Source organism: Dendropsophus ebraccatus, chromosome 8 (genome assembly GCF_027789765.1).
Source record: "Dendropsophus ebraccatus isolate aDenEbr1 chromosome 8, aDenEbr1.pat, whole genome shotgun sequence".
In the NCBI taxonomy this organism is placed as follows: domain Eukaryota; kingdom Metazoa; phylum Chordata; class Amphibia; order Anura; family Hylidae; genus Dendropsophus; species Dendropsophus ebraccatus.
In genome coordinates this window covers 114,233,053-114,254,022 of record NC_091461.1, presented here as the reverse complement: position 1 = coordinate 114,254,022, position 20,970 = coordinate 114,233,053, and the positions used below count along the sequence as shown (strand labels likewise).

Here is a 20,970-nt window from a genome sequence, read left to right as displayed (position 1 = left end):
GTGCGCCACAGTAAGAAGCAGGTGCTTAAATCCCTTGTGAGACAGCAGGAAGTCACGCAGGTCGTCCATAAGAACAGGTGACCAGCTGCATTACCCTGAGATAAGTGACACCGGACGCCATGGCGGATAATTATTCCTGAACACCTGGGATGCGGCGTTAGCTTTGCGGCTGTAGACATATAGGTGCCTGGAGTTCAGCCGATGGCGGTCTGTCCGTTATAGCCGGCACTCATACTGCTAAAAGCTAAAAAGAGAAAAAGCACAGGTAGCAGAGCAAACTTCACTTAACTCTTTCTGCCTGTATTGCTTCAGTACAAGTCAAATAAATCGCCACATAGTGTACAACAAAATCTATGGCAGTGTTCGCTATCCAGACTATAACTCCCATCATGCCCTGATAGCCATGGGCTATAGATTGGGGGACAATGGATTACAGCAGGGATGCCCTCCAGCTTTTTGCAAAACTTCGGCCGTCCAGACGTAATGGGAATTGTGGTTTTGCAACGCTAGATGGTCCAGCTTCCCATCCCTGGTCTACTGGGTGGAGGTGAAGAGCGGAGGATCAGCATCAAAGAAGACTGGAGATCCATAATAAAGGGGTACTCCGGCGAAAATCTTTTTCTTTCAGATCAACTGGTTTCAGAAAGTTATATAGATTTGAAATTTATTTCTATTTAAAAATCACAAGTCTTCCCGTACTTATCAGCTGCTGTATGTCCTGCAGGAAGTCACCCATTTCTGAAGGTCTCTACATGTCCAGGGTCACATCCAAAGGGTTTTATGGCACCTTCCCACAGAATTTGATTCTACTTTGTGAATAAAATATAGTTTAAAAAATCTGTTTGCACAATCGGTAAATCATTGGCTTTTCTTTTGTGGTAAAGGTAAAGGCATGTTAGGTTTTTTAAAGGGGTACTCCAGCTATTTTTTTTTCGGAAAGTTATAGAGATATGTAATTTACTCCTATAAAAAAAATCCCTTAGTCTTCCAGTACTTATCAGCTGCTGTATGTCCTAGAGGAAGTGGTGTATTCTTTCCAGTCTGACAGTGCTCTCTGCTGCCACCTCTGTCCATGTCAGGAACTGTCCAGAGCAAACAATTAGCTCCATAGACAGTTCCAGACATGGACAGAGGTGGCAGCAAAGAGCACTATGTCAGACTGCAAAGAATACACCACTTTCTACAGGACATACAGAAGCTAATAAGTACTAGAAGACTCAAGATTTTAAATAAATGACATATCTCTATAACTTTCTGAAATCTGTTGATTTAAAAAAAAAAAAAAAAAATCGCTGGAGTACCCCTTTAAGAAAACCTAACATGCCCTTCCCTTCACCACAAAAGAAAAGCCGATGATTTATTGATTGCGTAAACAGATTTTTTATTTCCAAAGTAGAATCTAATTCTCCGGGAAGGTTCCATAAAACCCTATGCATGTGATGTGACCCCGGACATGTAGGGACCTTCAGAAACGGGGGACTCTCCCTTACAAGGTACATGTCGAGAAGAAAAAAAAAACAAAAAAACCTGAAAAGTGTTAGTCAGATTGCGCTGATTGATCTGAATGATTACATTAATAGAGACCAGGTTAAAAGGAAAATCCCCAGCTTTGCATTTTGTCGGATTCAGCAGACTTAAACATACTTGGAAATCGGATCAAAGCGCTCTTTGATTTATTTGAAAGTCATAAATGAACCATTTCCAGTTTTTGAACCCAATAAAGTTTGTTTGCTATATGTTAGCATTCCTTATCCGATCCTCCGCAGCCAGCGAGGAGATGTAAGAGGAATGCAGCAGTCTTGTGTGGCCCTTACACAATGCATCATGGGAGCTGGCAGCCGTAGACACCGCACACAGCCTGCATGGAGGGAAGGCAGTCACCTGCTGAAACTAGTGAGAGTGCATGGACTGCCAGACGACTAGAACACACCGCTCCTGGATATCCATCTATTTTGTCTATCTATCCATAAATCTACCAAAAATAATATAAGCCCTACTCTAAAATAAGCTAGTTAAAGGTTTTAAAAAAAAATTCTTTCAAAACAACTAGTTTCAGAAAGTTATATAGATTTGTAATTTTAAAAAATCTCTAGTCTTCCATTACTTATCATCTGCTTTATGTCCTGCAGGAAATGTTGTTTTCTTTCCAGTCTGACACAGTGCTCTCTGCTGCCACCTCTGTCCATGTCAGGAACTGTCCAGAGCAGCAGCAAATCCCCATAGAAAACCTCTCCTGCTCTGGACAGTTCCTGACATGGACAGAGGTGGCAGCAGAGAGCACTGTGTCAGACTGGAAAGAAAACAACATTTCCCGCAGGACATACAGCAGATGATAAGTACTGGGAGACTGGAGATTTTTAAAATTACAAATTTGTATAACTTTATGAAACTAGTTGTTTTAAAAGAAAAATATTTTCAGTGGATAACCCCATCTGACCTGATCCCTGACACTGGATGGCTGAGCATCAACCAATCAGTGCCTGACTTGGTATGCTCCGCACTCACTTGCTCAGCACAAGTTGCAGGGGAGGCAGGAGGGGTAAGATGCACAGTAGGCAACACTGAATATGGGGAATTTTTTTTTGTGTGTGTGTGTGTGGGGGGGGAGTTATACAGTATGGAAACTACTGCAGAGGGGGATGTATACAGTATGGGAGAACAATTACAGAGAGGGGAAGAAGGTATACAGTATGGAGGAATTAAAGGGGAACTTGCAGTAAAGAAGCCTAACAACAGTGAGGCATACAGTATGGCAGCTAACTACCGTATAGAGTGGGGCTACAGTGTAGGGGCATACTGTGTTTCCTATTAGTTAGGCCCTTCTTGTGCCCACACACTGTAGTTAGGCCATCTGTATGCTTTCACACAGTGTTTAGGCCCTACTTGTGCCTACACACGGTAATATGGCCATCTTTATGCCACAACATTGTAGTAAGGCCCTCTTTGTGTCCATACACTGCAGTTGGGTCATCTCTGTACCTCCACACACATAAGTTAGGCCATCTTTTTTCCCCTACTACAATTTAGTTAGGCCCTCATTCTCCATACACGGCAGTAGGGCTATCTCTGTACTCCCACACACATAAGTTAGGCCATCTTTATTCCCTACTACAATTAAGTTAGGCCCTTAATTTACCCATAGACTGTAGTTAGGCCATTTCTGTACCCTCACACAGTAGTTAGGCTCTATTTGTGCCTACACACTGTCGTTAGGCCATCTATGTACCCCCACACAATAGTTAGGCCATTCTTATGCCCACACACTGTAGTGAGGCTTGTACTCACAAAGTAGTTAGGCCCTATTTCTGCCTATACACTTTAGTTAGGCTATCTATATGCAACAACACTATAGTTGGACCCTTTTTGTGCCTCAACACTGTAATTAGGCCCCCATAGTGCCCATACACAGTAGTTAGGACATCTCTGTACCCCCACATAGTAGTTAGGCCCAATTTGTGCCTACACACTCTGGTTAGACCATTTTAATGCCCTTAGGCCCTCATTGTTTACATACACTGTAGGTAGGCCCTATTTTTGACTCTTACTGTAGTTAGGCCCCTGCTCCCACACTGTACTTAAACCCATTTGTGTCCCCACACTGTAATTTGTGTCTTCACACATTACTTAGTCCGCTTTATGTGCCCCCAAAACTATACATAAGTCCCCCTTAACTTTATATAGGACCTTTTTGTACATTTTTGCACTTAGGATTCCTTCTATACCCCAGTATGCCCCACTGGTGGCCTAATTAAAATAAAGAAAATTAAACTCACCTCTCCTTGTTTCCATGCAGCTGTGTCCTCTTCATCCTTGATGCGGCCTGGTGCTAGAAGCAACATGCAGCCTGTGCGGGGATCCTCAAGTCCTCAGTTTCCATATCGAGAGGTGAAAACGATTGATCAGAGAGCCAATGGCATTCTGCTGCCATGTCATCTATCTCCTGGGAATTTTACACCTTTGATGTTTGGGGCAGAAAAGTTGAATGTCATCATCCTTTGTTTCAACCACCGTCCATTGTGTCCAGCTCTAAGTATCGATCCCAGCAGAATGTACAGAAAAGATTGATGGAGGACGCTGGATAATGGCTCGAATGGCCGAGTTGACTATATTCCCTTTCACATTGTCGATGGTGGTCCACGTTTAGCTATAGGGCCCTGTGGTCACTCCTGCACCTAAACATAAGAATATTATAGCAGTACAATTGCTTTAAAAAGGCCGACCCATGCATTATCCTTTCCGACGTGTTGTCAAGATATATAGATGATAAAAGCTAAATATAGGTTTCTCTTCTTTTCACGGAATCCATTAATAATCATCTGTTTTCTGCGGTCACCAGAGGAACGTACCTCGGTTTTGTCAAGTCGGGCTATTATAGGTGATAAATCTATAGAAGGAAGATGTAATGAATGAAATCACTGTCAAGCCATAACTTACAGCAACACAGTATTAGGTATATTACAACATAATTAGGCTAATTACGGCATAAAAGGATCCGCTGTCCACCGCACAAGACATACATCTCCGAAACTCCCCCATTAAGGTTTAACGCTGTTTTTCAAGAAATTGTCAGCTTTAATTATCACAGGAACATTCCTTCTATCTGCTCCGAGAAGCTGTAATATATATCCCCTGGTATCAGGCAGGAGCTAGACACCATCCTTTATACTTGTGGTGACGGAGACAGGAAATAATCCTATAGTTACAGCTTTATACGAGCGCCACTTAAAGGAATTTCATGTCAAAGACTCGGGATTCATTGTGTTGTATACATAAGATACCTTGTACTGTAGAACCTTCTGTCTTGAAGCCTAGGCACTGTCCTTTAGCAAAGGGGAAAGGGTTAAATAGGAAGTCCAGACATTTTTTAAATACGGCAGAAGGAAGGGGCAGGGGGGAATTTGATCAGGAGTATGAACTTACCTCTCCCGGCGCCTGTGGTGAGCGGCGGGACCGGCCTCAGGATTCCTACCGTAAGGCCTTTCCCGGCTGATGGACTGGCCGCTCAGCCAATTAAAGACTGGAATGGCATCCCGCACCGTAGATCCTGGAGCCCAGCGGGGTTCCCGAGGTCAGTCCCGCTGCTCACCGTGGGTACAGGAAGAGGCAAGTTCCTACCCCTGATCAAATTCACCCCTGCCCTTGGCAGCTGTAGGATTTTAAAAATGGCTGGACGTCTTCTTAAAAGGGTATTCCGCTCAAAACAATTGTAGATATATATGTAATGTGTTGTAATATTGGCCTCTGCACTGTTACTGTGTATTTTCATGTAACTCACCCCCTCCGAACAAGAAAAAGAGGCAGCAGGGCTTCCATTCCGTCTCGCTCCTTCCTCTGTCCCTCCTCCCACCCAAGACGTGGAAGACAACAATCAGACGATGAAACATTCATCAAATGACTGTTTCTTTAGGCACAGACCTAAAATCATCTGCCGCTGACTGCACATAATAGCAATGCACGGCTTACAATTGCCCAAAAAGTTAGTACTTTACCTGTCCACATGGTCCTGGTCTTCTTCTGACTTCTGGTGGCTTAAAGCGACTCTGTACCCACAATCTGACCCCCCCCAAACCGCTTGTACCTTCGGATAGCTGCTTTTAATCCAAGATCTGTCCTGCGGTCCGTTCAGCAGGGGATGCAGTTATTGTCCTAAAAAACAACTTTTAAACTTGCAGCCCCGTGCCCAACAGACGGGGTTTAGAATGTCTATGCATTAGGCTAACACACCCTCTCTGTCCCTCCTCCCCGCCCTTCTCATCATTAGGAATGCTCCAGGCAGATTGCCTCCTATTCTTCAGCTGTGTGAATACTGAACATGGGCTGGATCGTTAAGGCACCTGTGCAATGTTGAGACAGGAGAAAATGTTCCAGTGGCATTCTTAATGATGAAGAGGGTGGGGAGGAGGGACAGAGAGGGTGTGCCAGCCTAATGCATAGACATTCTAATCGTTGGGCACGGGGCTGCAAGTTTTAAAGTTGTTTTTTAGGACAATAGCTGCATCACCTGCCAAACGGACCCCGGGACAGATCTTGGATTAAAAGCAGCTATCTGAAGGTACAAGTGGTTTGGGGGGGTCAGATTGTGGGTACAGAGTCACTTTAAGATAATGGATACAGCCCTAAGGCTGCATCTATCTTCTTCAGCCCCTGGGAGTAGAATGCCAACTGTTTCAGGTTTTGAAAACCAGAACTTACGGCCTTATATTAGAGGCTTGCTCCTTGTTTCCCACTTGCTGTCCTATAGGAGACAGCGGCGGTCCGTTGCCGCTGCTCCTGTTACTCGGAGTGACAGCCAGCAGATTGACGCTATCGTTATGGAGATATTAGGTCATGCTTTAAATCAACGATCAGCCAACATTGTGCATGTTAGCTGATCATTGATTTATAACATGACCTATTACACAAAAAAATTCGGTAATCGGCCAAAACGGTAATCGGTCAAGTACTTTCTGTAATAGTACCCTTACTCTAAATGTACTCATCTCTATCATTCGACATTTAAATACCAATAGCTTAAGAAGTTGGATGCAGCCCTGGAAACTTTTTCAGCCACCGGTAATCAAATGCTGAATAATTCCGTTGCGCTCATCTCTAATCTCTGGTGATGACAGGTTCACTTTAAGGATAAGCCCTCAATCCTGTTTAAACCACTTTAACCCAATGTGTCCGACCTGCCACCATTTTTACAGTCCGTTTCAAAGACGCAAAGAAAACTCCAGGCTGAGGATCTACATTCTGCTCCTCGATGCTCATTTCTGCTTTCTCGCTGCAACGGACGATCGTGTTGTTTCTTTTTTTTGTTTGTTTTGTTATGTTTTTTTTTTTTTTTTCTCTTTTTCGAAACAACTACATAAAAATTTCCATTAGTAAAAAATGAAGCCATTTAATTTGATGTTCTGGCTAAGTCTCACTGTCCTCCTTGTGATAAATGATTCATCTGGTGTAATGTTTGCAGTGGTACGGCGGGGCGATCGGAAGATAAAAATCTCTGCTTAAATACCAATATCCTGTCCTTCTGTCTGCACTTTATGACTCTGCCTTCAGATCCTATTCACTAAGCCAATCGAAGTTTTAATAAAAGAAAGCAGTCATTTCTAATAAACTCCTGCCGAGTTGTGATAATACTAAACTGCTTTAGCAGCGTGATATTTTTTATTATTATACAAGCGGTATATTAATATGCCAGTATTTGTAAACTCCCCAGCGCCATCAGATTTATTGGAAAGGCCTGTGCTACATTGTATTAATATAAAAAAGTTTATGCGACAATGAACACTTTGTCCTTGAATGATATTTATTTGTATGGGGGGGGGGGTCTCCTCTTTTCTTTCTGTTTTTTAAAAAAAAAAAATCTAAAAATTGCGCAACAGTTTAGAAACGCAGTTAATTGATATGGAGAATTGTGTTTCCTAACAGTTTATGTGATTTTCACATCAAAGAACATTGAGCCCTGAAATGCGTCATGTGTACTCGGTGTTTATGAGCATTTTAACTCTTTACAGGCGAATATGCGGCCTCGCCCGAACCACCGATACTGTGTTGTACTACTTTGTTTTTTACGGCGTGTCGAGTCAATGGAGCATCCGTCCTCCAGGCCTGCAGCACCATTTTTTTTAACTGTTTACATTGTGATTCAGCAATATAGGTTGTGGTTGAGATTATAACCAAGCTGCATCAACTCATTTCACTGCAGCCCATAGCACAGACGTTCAGTAAGCATGCAGCACCTGCTGCATGCACTTCCTGTCTGCTCATCCATCACAAGGCAGCATGCTGTAATTACACTGCACTCTCCTCACATGTCCCAATAAAGATATATACAGTATGTATATGTGCAAATGACAGGGAGATGGTGATGTAGGCCGTAGAGGCTGGTCAAAAATTGTGACATCACTAAAGGTGCGGGGCTTGAGCTCAGAGACCAGATCCAACCAAGCCCTTTTGTGAAATCAGAGGATGAGGCATTGTCTATGGAGAAAGGAAGGAGCTATAGGCAATACATATTGAGGGAGATTTATCAAACATGGTGTAAAGTGAAACTGGCTCAGTTGCCCCTAGCAACCAATCAGATTCCACCTTTCATTTTCCAAAGAGTCTGTGAGGAATGAAAGGTGGAATCTGATTGGTTGCTAGGGGCAACTGGGCCAGTTTCACTTTACACCATGTTTGATAAATCTCCCATTGTGTAGTTATATTCTCAACCTCCTATTGCGGTGAAGCACAGAAAGTCCGCTGAAGCCAGTACTACTAGTGATAGCACTATATTAGTAAGTTATATATCTTGGGGCAGGGTTTTATTTAAATACAATTTTCTGATACCGGAATACCCCTTTAACAATATGTAATGAGTACCTGGCTATATCACTTTCCTTAGCAAAAACACCTTTAGACTTGCCTTTGTTGCCTATGATGAAAAATTTACACACCTGTCTATTCTTTGCAGGTGGGAAAACTTGTAAAATCTACCTCCCCCCCCACACACACACACACAGAAATCAATAGTCCAGGCGATTTAAAAAAAAACTTTGTAATTGGGTTTATTAGGCAAATATGCCATTATCTGCATTCAAGAGGACTTTCCCCAGGTCCCCCCACATCGGACGTGTCCCTGTTTGTTCTATGGAGAGGGGAGGGGGGAGGAGGGAGATTAGTCGGCAGCAGAGAACAGAGAAGAAAGGATTACACAGCGGGACCTGTGTGAAAGCCTCTATTCAGAGATCAGAGAGGTCAGTGCAGACTTCAGAGGAGATAGCCCATTGGTGTAGCTGTAAATTAACTCTTTGTTGTCCTGTTTCGGTGCCTCATCTCCCTCCACCCCTCCCCTCTCCATAGAGAACCATGAAGACAGGGGGGAGAGCTTCCAACTGCTTATTCATGATAAAAATGCATTTTTTGGCTAATAAACCCAATTACAAAGTTTCTTAAAATCACTTGTACTATTGGTTTCTGCAAAAAAAAAAAAAAAAAATTAAACGACAGGTACACTTTAATTTCCTAACAGTTCCTCCACAGGTGAGATAAAGTATTACACAAGTTTTAATTTGCTAAGAGCCCACAGATCACTAAAATACATATTGTACCAAATACTTATGTTCCCTACTGTATATCCAGGAGTGGAGGACCCGCGTATAGCTCATCTAAGTGCATCCAGGCAACGACTCTGTCTACACTGGATACATGATATACATTACTGGATGGGAGTTTACAAATACAACCAGATGAATAAATCATGTCGCAGACCAGACCATGAAATACTTAACAAGCAGAACATACACACTTTAATTATGCTTTATTATATAGATTAACTGCATTCTCTGCGGCCGCTCTGCGAGTCTGCGTCTATACCGCGCACCAGGATTATCTAACATTATCCGCTCATGTAATTGATTGTATGTGTCATGTCTGGAGACTGTAACCAACAAGAAGCAAAAGTAACAGAATCATTTGCATTCTACAGGACGGCAAAAAAAAATAAATAAATAAAAAAATCAGGGTAATAATTAAATTAGGCTGGAGCGATGACATTGCGCATTTGCATATCTGCTCCCGTCTGATACACAGAAGGCCGGCTCTAATGCCTGAGATTATCGTCATCTCCACATATTTATTTAAATTGATGGAATAAAAAGTATGATTAGGAGACAAAAACGGAATGGTAAGTATCCTCACCAGGCAAGGGCACATCAATGTAGCGGGCATGCTTTGTGTCATCTGATTAATTAGTATTTCCTCGGCTGATTCTATTAGAGCCCGAGCATTACGCTCAACAGAATGTCATGACTCGGGAATAAATGGAATAAATAAGAACATTTAAAAAAAAATAAAAAATTATTTTTTTTTTGAAGGTTTCTGTTTTAGCAGTAAGGGGGAAAAAATTAAATCTGAACATTTAGATGAATTCAATAATTCTTTTCATTGATTAAGACAAGTGGAATATAAATAAGGACGTTTATGGAAAGTAGAGACGGGAGAGGAAGCTTTGTTTTGGACATTACAGTTAATGCAAGAGAGTTAGGAGGCCAGACAATGGTGATCTATCCACTGAGCATGACCACAAGTACCAGAAAGCCAAGCTATGCCTCTATGCCTAGCCTCATGCTTTGTGTTAATTTTTTTTTTTTGCCTTGAGTGTCACTAGGTTTATTCTGCCTTAAATGAAGCATAAACTAGTGACAGAAATGCTGAATAGATCGGTGTATTACTTCCACCATTCTGTTCAGCCGTTCTCCTAATATGTAGGAGAATGGGATTTTTGCCACACCCCTCTCCCCGCCCTCCAGCTGCTGATTGACTGTTGACTACCTATACACAGCATGGATAGATAACTGCCAATCAGCAGCTGGTGGGCAGAGTTTTCTGCTTCTCATGAATATCCAGGACTACTGAGCTCATGCACATAATGAATTAACCATGTTATATAGGGGAATATCTCTGGATCTGCAGCACAGAACAATGTTAGTGATACATCATTCTATTCAGCCTCTCTGTCACTAGTTTATGCAACACTTAGATAGGACAACAGAAACCTACTGACAGAGTCTCTTTAACGTCAGTTATTCTATAATAATGACTAGTGTTATAAAATAACAGCTGTAACTTGCCTTTAAATAACAGACGTCCAATTAAAACGGCCCTCATTTCCACAGTGTGTGAACTTAGCCCAAGGCTAAGGCTACACCAAGACTTCTGGTCGATTTCTGGAAGTGAATGTGTATCTGTTCATCCTGGACCTCCTGGTTCATGTGGATTTTCTGTAAACAGGAGGTAAAAAAGAAATTCTTAAAAAGGCTCAACGGCCATAATGCAGGTCGAGCTCCGGGGATTGTGCTGCATCGCGGCTAATTTCAATAGGGTCACATTGCAACTCACAAATGGTCATGACTTGATAGTCAATCTGGGGTCGCGGTTCCATTTATTTACACAGTAAGGCCGGGTTCACACTACGTAAAAAAAAAACGCCCGCATTTCATTGTTATAAAATACGGCTGTGTTTTTTACGTAGTGTGAACATACCCTAACTGTGATGGAGCGTGATTCCTGGAGTGCGACATGGAGATCTTTGGCTTTGCGACCCATGTGGCGGCCAAAGTCACCAATAGTTCTTATTTTTTTGTCCAGTTACCGTGATGTAATTGCAGAATCCACAAAAATGGTCATTCCAGCTGCGGCAGAGTTATACCTCCCAACATGTCCTGACATCACGCACCTGGCAATGACTTACATCCTTGTTCATCCTGAGCCTCCTGATTCAGGAGCAAGAGAAGCGGCAAATGGAGGCATAAAAATCACATTTATGTACATTTAAAGGGGCTGTTCAGAAAAAGCAAAACAGAGCTGCTTTCTTACAGAAACAGTGTGGGCCCATTTACAATGCGGAATCAGCAGGGAATTGCAAGCTTGAAATTCCGTGCTGATTCCGTGAACTGGCCCTAAGGGTACTATTGCACCAAGCGATTTTTAGATAACGATAAATGATCTCAAACGACCGCTATGGCAATCGACCCGAAATCGTTTGCCCAGTTACAAGGAACGATGATCGCGTTACTTATGATCATTCTAGCTGTCGTTTTGTCGCCGCTATTGCGTACATTTCAGCCATAACTTCTTACAACACTGAACAATGTGCGGACGATCAAACGATAAAAATAGGCCCGAATTCTATCAAACGACCAACAATTTTTCGTTGGTCGCTTCATCGTTGTCTGCTATTACACGAAACGATTATCATTTATACCCGAAAGATCTAACGATTTTTCGAACGATAGTCGCCCCGTGTAATTCGGCCCTAAGAGAGTAAATTTTGCAGCTCAGTTCCATTAAAGTGACTTGTAATATTGCCCACAACCTGAGGACAGGGATGGCGCTGTTTTTGCAAGGAAGTAGCTGTACTTTTTCAAAAAGTGGTCGACCCCATTTTTGTGTACACTAAAAAAATCTGTTTTTTTGATCCGTCAATGCAAAAACGGATGCACACAAATGCATCAGTTTTTTCATTAGTTTTTCACCATTTTTTTGCATTAAACGGATGGAAAAAAAAACAGATTGCAATAACGCAGTGTGAACCCAGCCTTACCTTCCAGCAAAGAGTTAATGTTACGTGTCAGCACGAGACCTCGGCATCCGGAGAGCGTACACTTCAATGGCGTCTTACATCCTCTTTGTAAATAAAAGTAAGAAGGGCTCACCGTGTGATTGAGGCTGAGCTAGAACGCAGCTTGCGTCTATTGAAGAGCTTCCCGATGATACATTGTATCCTTCTCTCAATTACCGGGGCTCATCTCCGCACCCTGAGACAGTACTCACAGATCCTTTCTGACCACTTGTGTCAAGATGAATTTTGAGAGATTTCAAAATAAAATTTCCCCCCCCCCAAAAAAAACAAGAAAAAAAAAGTTTTCGCAGCTGGAAAGCTGAAGGTTATAGTAGTTTGTTGACGAGTCACTGGCAGACGGAGCGGGAGAATTACCATATTAAAGTCACAATATGATCTCGGGCTGCATGAATGGCTACAGTAAGTAGATAGATGATGTTGGGCCACCAGTAAATTACCTGTTGAGCGGTTCCTCCTTTATCTGAAAGGTGTCACCGCTTCTAATTAAGAACTGAAGATTCTGGCCAGGATACGCTGAACAGATTATAACAAACTTTGTTGCTTGGTTGCAGCACTTAAAGGGGTTCTCTGGAAAAAAAAGAATAGTTTTATAAATTACTTTTAGGTTACAAACCCACTTGGCGGGTCTGCAGCGAGTCTCCATGCTGCGTTTTTGCAGCGAGACTCGCTGCAGATCCCGGCCCTATGCTTTTAATGGCAGACAAACACGCAGCAGGGATGTACATCCCTGCTGCGAGTTTGTCTGCAGCCCTCCCCATTAACCCCCCGGCCGCTGGAGCTGATACTTCACCTGATCCCGGCTCCGGCGGTTCCCGATGTCTTCAGCAAGCCGGAGCGGGGACCAGGTGAAGTATATGCTCCAGCCAGCCGCCCGCAGCCCCGGCCGCCCGATCGCCCCCCCCCGCAGCCCCGGCCGCCCCCCCGCAGCCCCGGCCGCCCGATCCCCCCCCCGCAGCCCCGGCCGCCCCCCCCCCCCCCCCGCAGCACCGATCGCACGCCCCCCCGCAGCACCGATCGCACGCCCCCGATCGAGCGGCCGGGGCTGCAGGGGGGCGTGTAAGCGATCGGTGCTGCGGGGGGGCGTGCGATCGGTGCTGCGGGGGGGCGATCGGGCGGCCGGGGCTGCGGGGGGGGGCGATCGGGCGGTCGGGGCTGCGGGGGGGCGATCGGGCGGCCGGGGCTGCGGGGGGCGGCCGGGGCTGCGGGGGGGCGATCGGGCGGCCGGGGCTGCGGGCGGCTGGCTGGAGCATATACTTCACCTGGTCCCCGCTCCGGCTTGCTGAAGACATCGGGAACCGCCGGAGCCGGGATCAGGTGAAGTATCAGCTCCGGTGGCCGGGAGGTTAATGGGGTGGGCTGCAGACAAACTCGCAGCAGGGATGTACATCCCTGCTGCGTGTTTGTCTGCCATTAAAAGCATAGGGCCGGGATCTGCAGCGAGTCTCGCTGCAAAAATGCAGCATGGAGACTCGCTGCAGACCCGCCAAGTGGGTTTGTAACCTTATTTAAAGTCCAGTACTTTTCAGCTGCTGTATGTCATACACAGGGCCTGCATCAGCACAGGGCTTACCCGGGCAAGTGCCAGGGCCCCAGCACCTTCAGGAGCCCAGAGAGGGAGAGGGGCCATGGTTCTAATGTTCAGCTCAATCACTGTAGTGCAGGGTGGGCGGTCAACATCAGAAGAGAAAGAGCAGGACCTGTGAGTGTCCTGCAGAGAGAGAGGGATGAAGGACCTGATCACATGATCGGAAGTTCCTCAACCCAGTTACATTGTGGAGATCTGCCTGGCAGAAAGGAAGAGGGAGAAGAATGAGCTGTAAGTGCAGTGTGTTTGTGTGTGTCAGTGAGTAATATGTGTCAATTTGTCAGTTAGTAATGTGTGTCAGTCAGTAATGTGTGTCAGTCTGTTAGCAAGTAATGTGTGTGTCGGTCAGTAATGTGTGTGTTAGTCTGTGAGTAATTTGTGTGTCGGTCAGTAATATGTGTGTCAGTAAGTGTGTGTCAGTCAGTATGTGTGTGTGTCAGTCAGTGTGTATTTGTGTATGTTAGTGGTGTCTCAAGTGATTGTGCATAGTGGATAAATATGGACGAGGGGCCCGCTGAGGCTCTGTCGCCCAAGGGCCCTCAAAAACCTGGAGCCGGCCCTGCTCCTGCAGGAAGTGGTGTATTCTTTCCAGTCTGACACAGTGCTCTCTGCTGCCACCTCTGTCCATGTCAGGAACTGTCCAGAGCAGGAGAGGTTTTCTTTGCGAATATGCTGCTTCTCTGGACAGTTCCTGACATGGACAGAGGTGGCAGCAGAGAGCACTGTGTCAGACTGGAAAGAATACACCACTTCCTGCAGCTGATAAGTATGGGAAGACTGGAGATTTTTAAACAGGAGTAAATTACAAATCTGTATAACTTTCTGACACCAGTTAAAGTCAGTGGCCTCAATGATATTTGGAAAAGCAAGGATGGGGCGGAGATATAATAACAACCACCCGTCCCCATGCCTGTCAAGTACCGGGACCCCCGACGGCCTCCAGGATCTTCTTCTCAGCCGACGCCACGACCCAGCTGATTGAAAGCCCGCTCAGCCAGTCAGTGACAGGGGCAGTCACTAAGTGGGTTAGCCATTAGTCATGAGTCGTGACGTCATAACAACTCAGGGGAGAAACTCTTTCCGGTGGGGTCCGGAAGAAGGTGGGGCGGTGCTTAACGGGCACAAAGAGAGGTAAGTAGTGCTTGGTTGTTATGTTCCCCCCTGCCAACTGACAGTTTTTAAAAATCGTCAGACTTCCCCTTTAATTTAATTTTTTATTTTCCCATCGGAGTACCTGTCTAAAACCGACTGGATTCTATCAATAAATTCTTAATAAATACATAAATCCTAAGTATAATCCAGTAGAGTAAAGTATACAAGGAGGGCGAAAAAAAGTTACATAAAACAAGCAAAGAAATAAACAAAGTGGATTAGACTTCAGCGTCCTGGAAAGCCCACGCCGCATGTGTTGAATAACCAATCCATATTTAAAAAGGTGTATGACCTAAATCTACGACCACATGGAGAGAGGGAGTCTATCGCACTTAATGGCTCTTAAGGGTATCTAACAGGAAATGCTTATTTACGGGTTTTCTTTGGTCTCTTGATGAAGCAATTAGTGTAATTGCAGAACGTTCGGCTCTCCTTTTAATCTGTGAATATGTAAATGACAAGAAAAGTTTGGTGTAATACATCAAATAATGGAGATAATAACTAGTCGCAGTAGGTTGGGATTCTGACCTGGGATCTGTGGGCTTCCTCTTTAGAGAGATGGTGAGGAGATTCTCGCCCCATTGCACTTTTATCAAGTGGAACTACAGAATTTTTTTGTGGGTTGTATTTCTAAATATTACTCTATACTGTACGGTTTTTTTTTTCTTTTTGCCTCTTTTTTAATTAAAAAAAATTCTTTAAAATCAACTGGTGTCAGAGAGTTATATAGATTTGTCATTCACTTCTTTAAAAAAAAAATAATCATGCCTTCCTGTACTTATCAGCTGCTGTATGTCCTCCAGGAAATGATGTATTCTTTCCAGTCTGACATAGTGCTCTCTGCTGCCACCTCTGTCCATGTCGGGAGCAAATTCCCATAGAAAACCTCTCCTGCTCTAGACAGTTCCTGACATGGACAGAGGTGGCAGCAGAGAGCATTGTGTCAAACTGGAACTTCCTGCAGGACATACAGCAGCTGTCTAGGTTGCTGGTCCAGGGGGCCACCCAGGCTGCAAAACTAAATTGTGCAGTACTAAAGATTAACTGGCAGTGCCACAGCCACCCATCGCCGCACTGCTATTTGCCAGTCCCAGACTACGAGGACCACCCAGTGCCAGACACTTGGTCATTACTCTGAGTGTCTGGGAGCAGGCAGCTCCCTCAGTCTGGCGACAGTCCTCAGCCTCCGAATATGAGCGCAGTGTCAGACTAGTGTCAGCCATGGCGCTACTAGTAAGTGCAGGGACGCTCAGCACAAGCAGTGTATCTCTACCATGCTGCCCAGAGGAGCCACTACATACTGCGGTGGGCACTGTGGGGGATAATTGGCTACTATATGGGACACTAAAGGGGGTATTCATTCATATATATATATATATATATATATATATATATATATTTATATATATATATGGAAGAGGGAGGAGGAAGCAGGGGTGAGGCATGCCAGAGTGCGGCACAAACACTGAGCCACAACTCCTCTCTGACTCTTTATTATATTAGTAGACCCCAGATTGTGGATAATCCACTCCACAGACGCAGTTACAAAAGGTAACATGCTCACTAGGGGCCCGCCCACTACAGCGCACTGTCAGAACCTCGGGTCAGGAATCAGAGCTGACAGATTCCCTTTAAGTGTTTTTTAAGTCGTTTTAATAAACTCATCGTTATTAATTTATTGTCTACTGATTTACATAGGGATTTGTTGTAGATGTGAATTGTTGCTCTCTATTTTTTGGGTACATTGACCGTCTGGGGAAACAAAGGGGGAGATTTATCAAACATGGTGTAAAGTAAAACTGTCTCAGTTGCCCCTAGCAACCAATCAGATTCCACTTTACATTTTCCAAAGAGTCTGTGAGGAATCAAAGGTGGAATCTGATTGGTTGCTAGGGGCAACTGAGCCAGTTTCACTTTACACCATGTTTGATAAATCTCCCCCACAGTGTCTATAATAAGTCGGATTGGCCCTGCAGCGGTCACATGATCACATAGACTTGTGGCTTTTTTAATTTCATTATAACATTTCTACCTGCATCTAAAAGTGCATTGCGGTGCGAGAAGGGTTTACCAAACTGTTTTTTTGGTTTGTTTGCTTGTTTAGAATTATATAATAAAATATTTTGCACAATTTAAAGGTTATTTTACTTATTTTTGTTCTGATTATTGGTCTCAGGGGAGGTCTGATTCTCATTGAAGAGATCCAGTGGCGTTGTCAGGCAAAGCTCCATGGGAAAAAAATATATGCAAATGAGCCTGACATCGTTCTCTTCATTCCAGAGGAAAGCTCATTTGCATTTTATTAAATTTTATTTTATTTTTGTTCATTTTTTTTTTTTTAATCAAAATAGTGTTCTCCCTTAAAAAGTATCTGTCAACGAATATTTTTACTTTTTCCTTTGTTTTTGTTTGTTTTACCTGTTATAAAATAATTATACATAATTATTTTTTTTAAATAATTTGAACAACATGAGGATTATGCTCTTTGATAAGTCGCATCTTAATGAATATTCATCGTGGGTTCGATTCCCACTCACTCCACTTAAACTGGCCATAGACGCTAGATTTTGCAAATCCTGGGAACTGCGATGGGATTTACCATCAATTTGATGTCTATGAGAAGCGGCTAATGATCTCTTAATATCTCCCATTGAGAGAACTTCTAATTGTTCAGCCAACAGCTATAGCGTGTCGAAGATGGAGGTTTATGTGGGGATTTAGGATATGGAATGGGATGCTGGATTCTACCTGCAAATCATTATTAGAGTTATTACTTGGAGAGGCCACGGACGCATACTGAACGCCTGATAAAGTTGTCAGAATTGAGGCAAATTACAAAATGCCTTTCGAGGGTTCTACAAAGAGGAAAAGAATATATTCAAATCAACTGGTGGCAGAAAGTTATAGAGATCTGTAAACTGCTTCCATTTATTATATTACACCGCCAATTTTACCCTGTAAGCGATTACCTACATCTGCGAGATCAGCGCTGGCTTACCGTGCCCATACACAGCTTCATAATATATATATATATATATATATATATATATATATATATATATATATAGCGATGTCTAAGTAGCTTTTGCTTTGGGCCAAAAATAATAAAGAGAATACTTACCTGTCCAGGCTCCCCTACTGTCCTTCACCTTTGTTCCTGTGTTGCTCGCTCACCACAGCCACCTCTGAGACTTCTGAAGTGACAGGCCACTCAGCTAATCACTGGCCAATACCGGACAGCGCTGTGGCCAGTGATTAACTGAGCGGCCTAAGAATGGTTTGGAAGTGCTGGAGGAAGCCTGGAGAGGTAAGTATAATCTTAATTTTTTTCTTTACCCAAGTATCAGCTGTAAGCCGCACATTGATATTCCACACAGCGATTATTGGCATACTGCTGGTGTTCTTGCGCAAACATATGGCTTTTTTTTTTTTTTCATAAAAATTTTTGTATACTGTATTTCTTAAAACATCCCTTCAGGGGGGGCGTGTCTAGCCATGCTGCTGTGAGGACGTGTCCTGCAGAGCTCCTCCGGACCCATCCTCAATCCACAGGCATCCTGCACCTTAATCATGGGGAAAACCTCCAGAAAACCCAGGGGAGGCTCCTCCACCTGTGCCTGCTCACCCCAGGGGGAAATTGGCCATTATTTCCTCCGGCCGGAGGCTTCATCCACACAGCAGATGACGGAGCTGCAGGGGAAGGAAGATGGCCGCCGCCATGAGGACCCTGTGCCCATCACTCCCTCACAAGCCCGCCTACGGTCAGTCACCCCATCGACCGCGGCCTGTGCTCCGGAGGATCCGGCTGCCCGCACCCGGCCACAGCACTGTCACGGGGATCTGACGCAGGCCTCCCGCCCTTCCCACTCACCTTCTTCTCCATGCTCCGGCGGCCATCTTGCCCGGACGCAGGGCGCGGGAGCTGCGACGCGGGAGCCGCCTGCACCGCCATCAGCCTTGGAGGAGCTGCACCCGGGGCCCCATAAGGTACCTACAAACTGTGCCCAGTGCCCGGCGCTCCCCTCCTCCTGCCCCTCTCCTCACAACAGCCCCCGGCAGGTTAAGGCCCAGGTCCAAGATGGCGCCCCCCTCACTGCCCCAGAAGCGGCTGTCACTCCACCACCTGCTGCAGCACTGAACCCATCGGCACCCTCATGGGTGCAATCAGCCCAGGACTTGGCATGGTTCTCTCCCCCCACCTCTTCCCCCCTCCAGCAGGGAGCCCCCGCACCCCCACTTGCCCTGGCTTCAGTGGGCACACAAGGCGGCCTATCCCCGGCATGGTCTTCAGGATCCTCTTGGGGGGGCTCTCCTGCACGCAGCCAGGCCGCACCTGGTCAAACAGTGGCCCTCGTACATGCCCCGGCATGCTCCTCTCCATCCATGGGACTGTTGCTGGACATTCATTCCTCCATTCCTCCTTCTCTGGCTGGCACACCACCGATATTCAGACAAGCCACACAGCATCTTTCTCTCTGTACCCAGGAATTACCATTGCATTTGTCCTCCTCCTGCACTTCTGGCCTTGATGATAGTAGACCTGCATCCTTGGCGGATCTTAAGATCCTCACTCAATCTTTACCCACTAGGAGTGACATCTCCATTTTAGCTAAACAATTGGTGGACGAATGCAAGCAAGAGTTTGCGCAGTTTCGCACTGAACTAACGGCGGTCTCCACCAGAGTGGATAACTTGGAGGTATCTCAGGAGACCACATCCACCTCCCTATCTGCCTTACAGTCCACTGTGAATTTGCATGCTGACCAACTGTTTGTCCTCCAGCAACACATGGACGATATAGAGAACCGCAACAGGAGGAACAACTTGCGTATCCGAGGGCTCCTTGAGTCGATTGCTTCATCAGACCTGTTTGCTGTTCTCTCCAATATTTTCAATGATCTCCTAGAGCAGCCACCTAACACACATATTGAACTGGATAGGGCGCACAGGGCGCTACGCCCACCCAGTCGAGATGATCAGAACCCCAGGGATGTGATCTGTCGGGTTCATTTCTACTCTACTAAGGAAGAAATTCTCCTGAGGGCCCGTAAACGACGTGCTGTGGTGTATAGGGGGGCTCATCTCCTTATTCTGCCTGATCTTTCCCGACACACACTTGCTCAGAGAGCAGCCCTGCACCCCCTGCTGGACATCCTCAGAGACCGCAATATACCCTTCCGCTGGGGTTATCCTTTTGCACTGATTGTCCGCCTGAATGGCCGCACCCTTACCCTACGGGCCCCTGCTGATGTTCCGGATTTCCTCAGAGACCTCAACATTACTGGCCTCACTCTCCCGGACTGGCCCTCCCTCCTCTCCTCAGCCCGGGGTGCCAAGAGACCCCTCTCACCGAGGGCCCCAGCATCTTCTACTCAGGGACTCCCTCCGAGGCCGCCACGTCACCACGGACCCCGCGGATCTCCGCCTCCTGCACCTCGACCCTCAGAATCATCACGGAATCGAGACGGAACCACCTGAGGTGGAACGCTGCAGAGGCTTCCCTTGGGAGGGCTCTCCGGCGCTCTTATTTCTGACCTAGGGACTGCTGCTGATTGCCATTCTGTTCGTATTGCCCCCTATACATGTCTACATTGCATCCTTCCCCCCCTTTTCCTTTTTGTTGTTTGGCCTTCCCTGGGCAGGTTCTGCTTCATGCCTGATACATTCCTCATAATTCTATTCATGTTTCATCATTAGCCATAGTTTTGCCTGTTTGCCTTGACATATTTTCCTCAAGGTCTGCGAGGAGCCTTCTGCACCGCGTATACGGTACTTGTCTGCCTCTCTCCCCCCATAGGCGGGACACTGGACCCGAGTTTCCTCTGGTCTGGTAGCCCTTTAGCTGTGTTTTTTGTTGAGAATACGCTGCAGTTTTACTCCTTACTGCTTGTATATTTGTACTTGTGTTGTGTTTCCCTACTCTCTCACCCCATCCCCTGTTTGTCCCTTTACTAATTGTCTCTACTTTTTTCCAGAGCTGGTTGCCCCTGACGGCCTTTTCTTTAGGGACCCCGCGGTCCTCTCAGTAACGCCCTTAGCCCGCGCGCCATGGCGGACCTTCATGTTGCCTCTTTTAACACGCAGGGACTGAACACACCCGAGAAGCGGTCACAGATCCTACATC

General features: G+C 45.4%; 1 long non-coding RNA gene across 1 annotated transcript; it reads right to left on the bottom strand.

Moving 5' to 3' along the window:
* Window positions 1-9,321: 9,321 nt before the first annotated feature.
* Window positions 9,322-12,648, bottom strand: LOC138798846 (uncharacterized). Its single transcript, XR_011364185.1, has 4 exons — window positions 12,547-12,648; window positions 12,071-12,153; window positions 10,599-10,748; window positions 9,322-9,406 (listed from the first exon to the last, which is right to left on the bottom strand). It is a non-coding gene; the product is annotated as an uncharacterized lncRNA (long non-coding RNA).
* Between the last annotated feature and the right edge of the window lie 8,322 nt (window positions 12,649-20,970).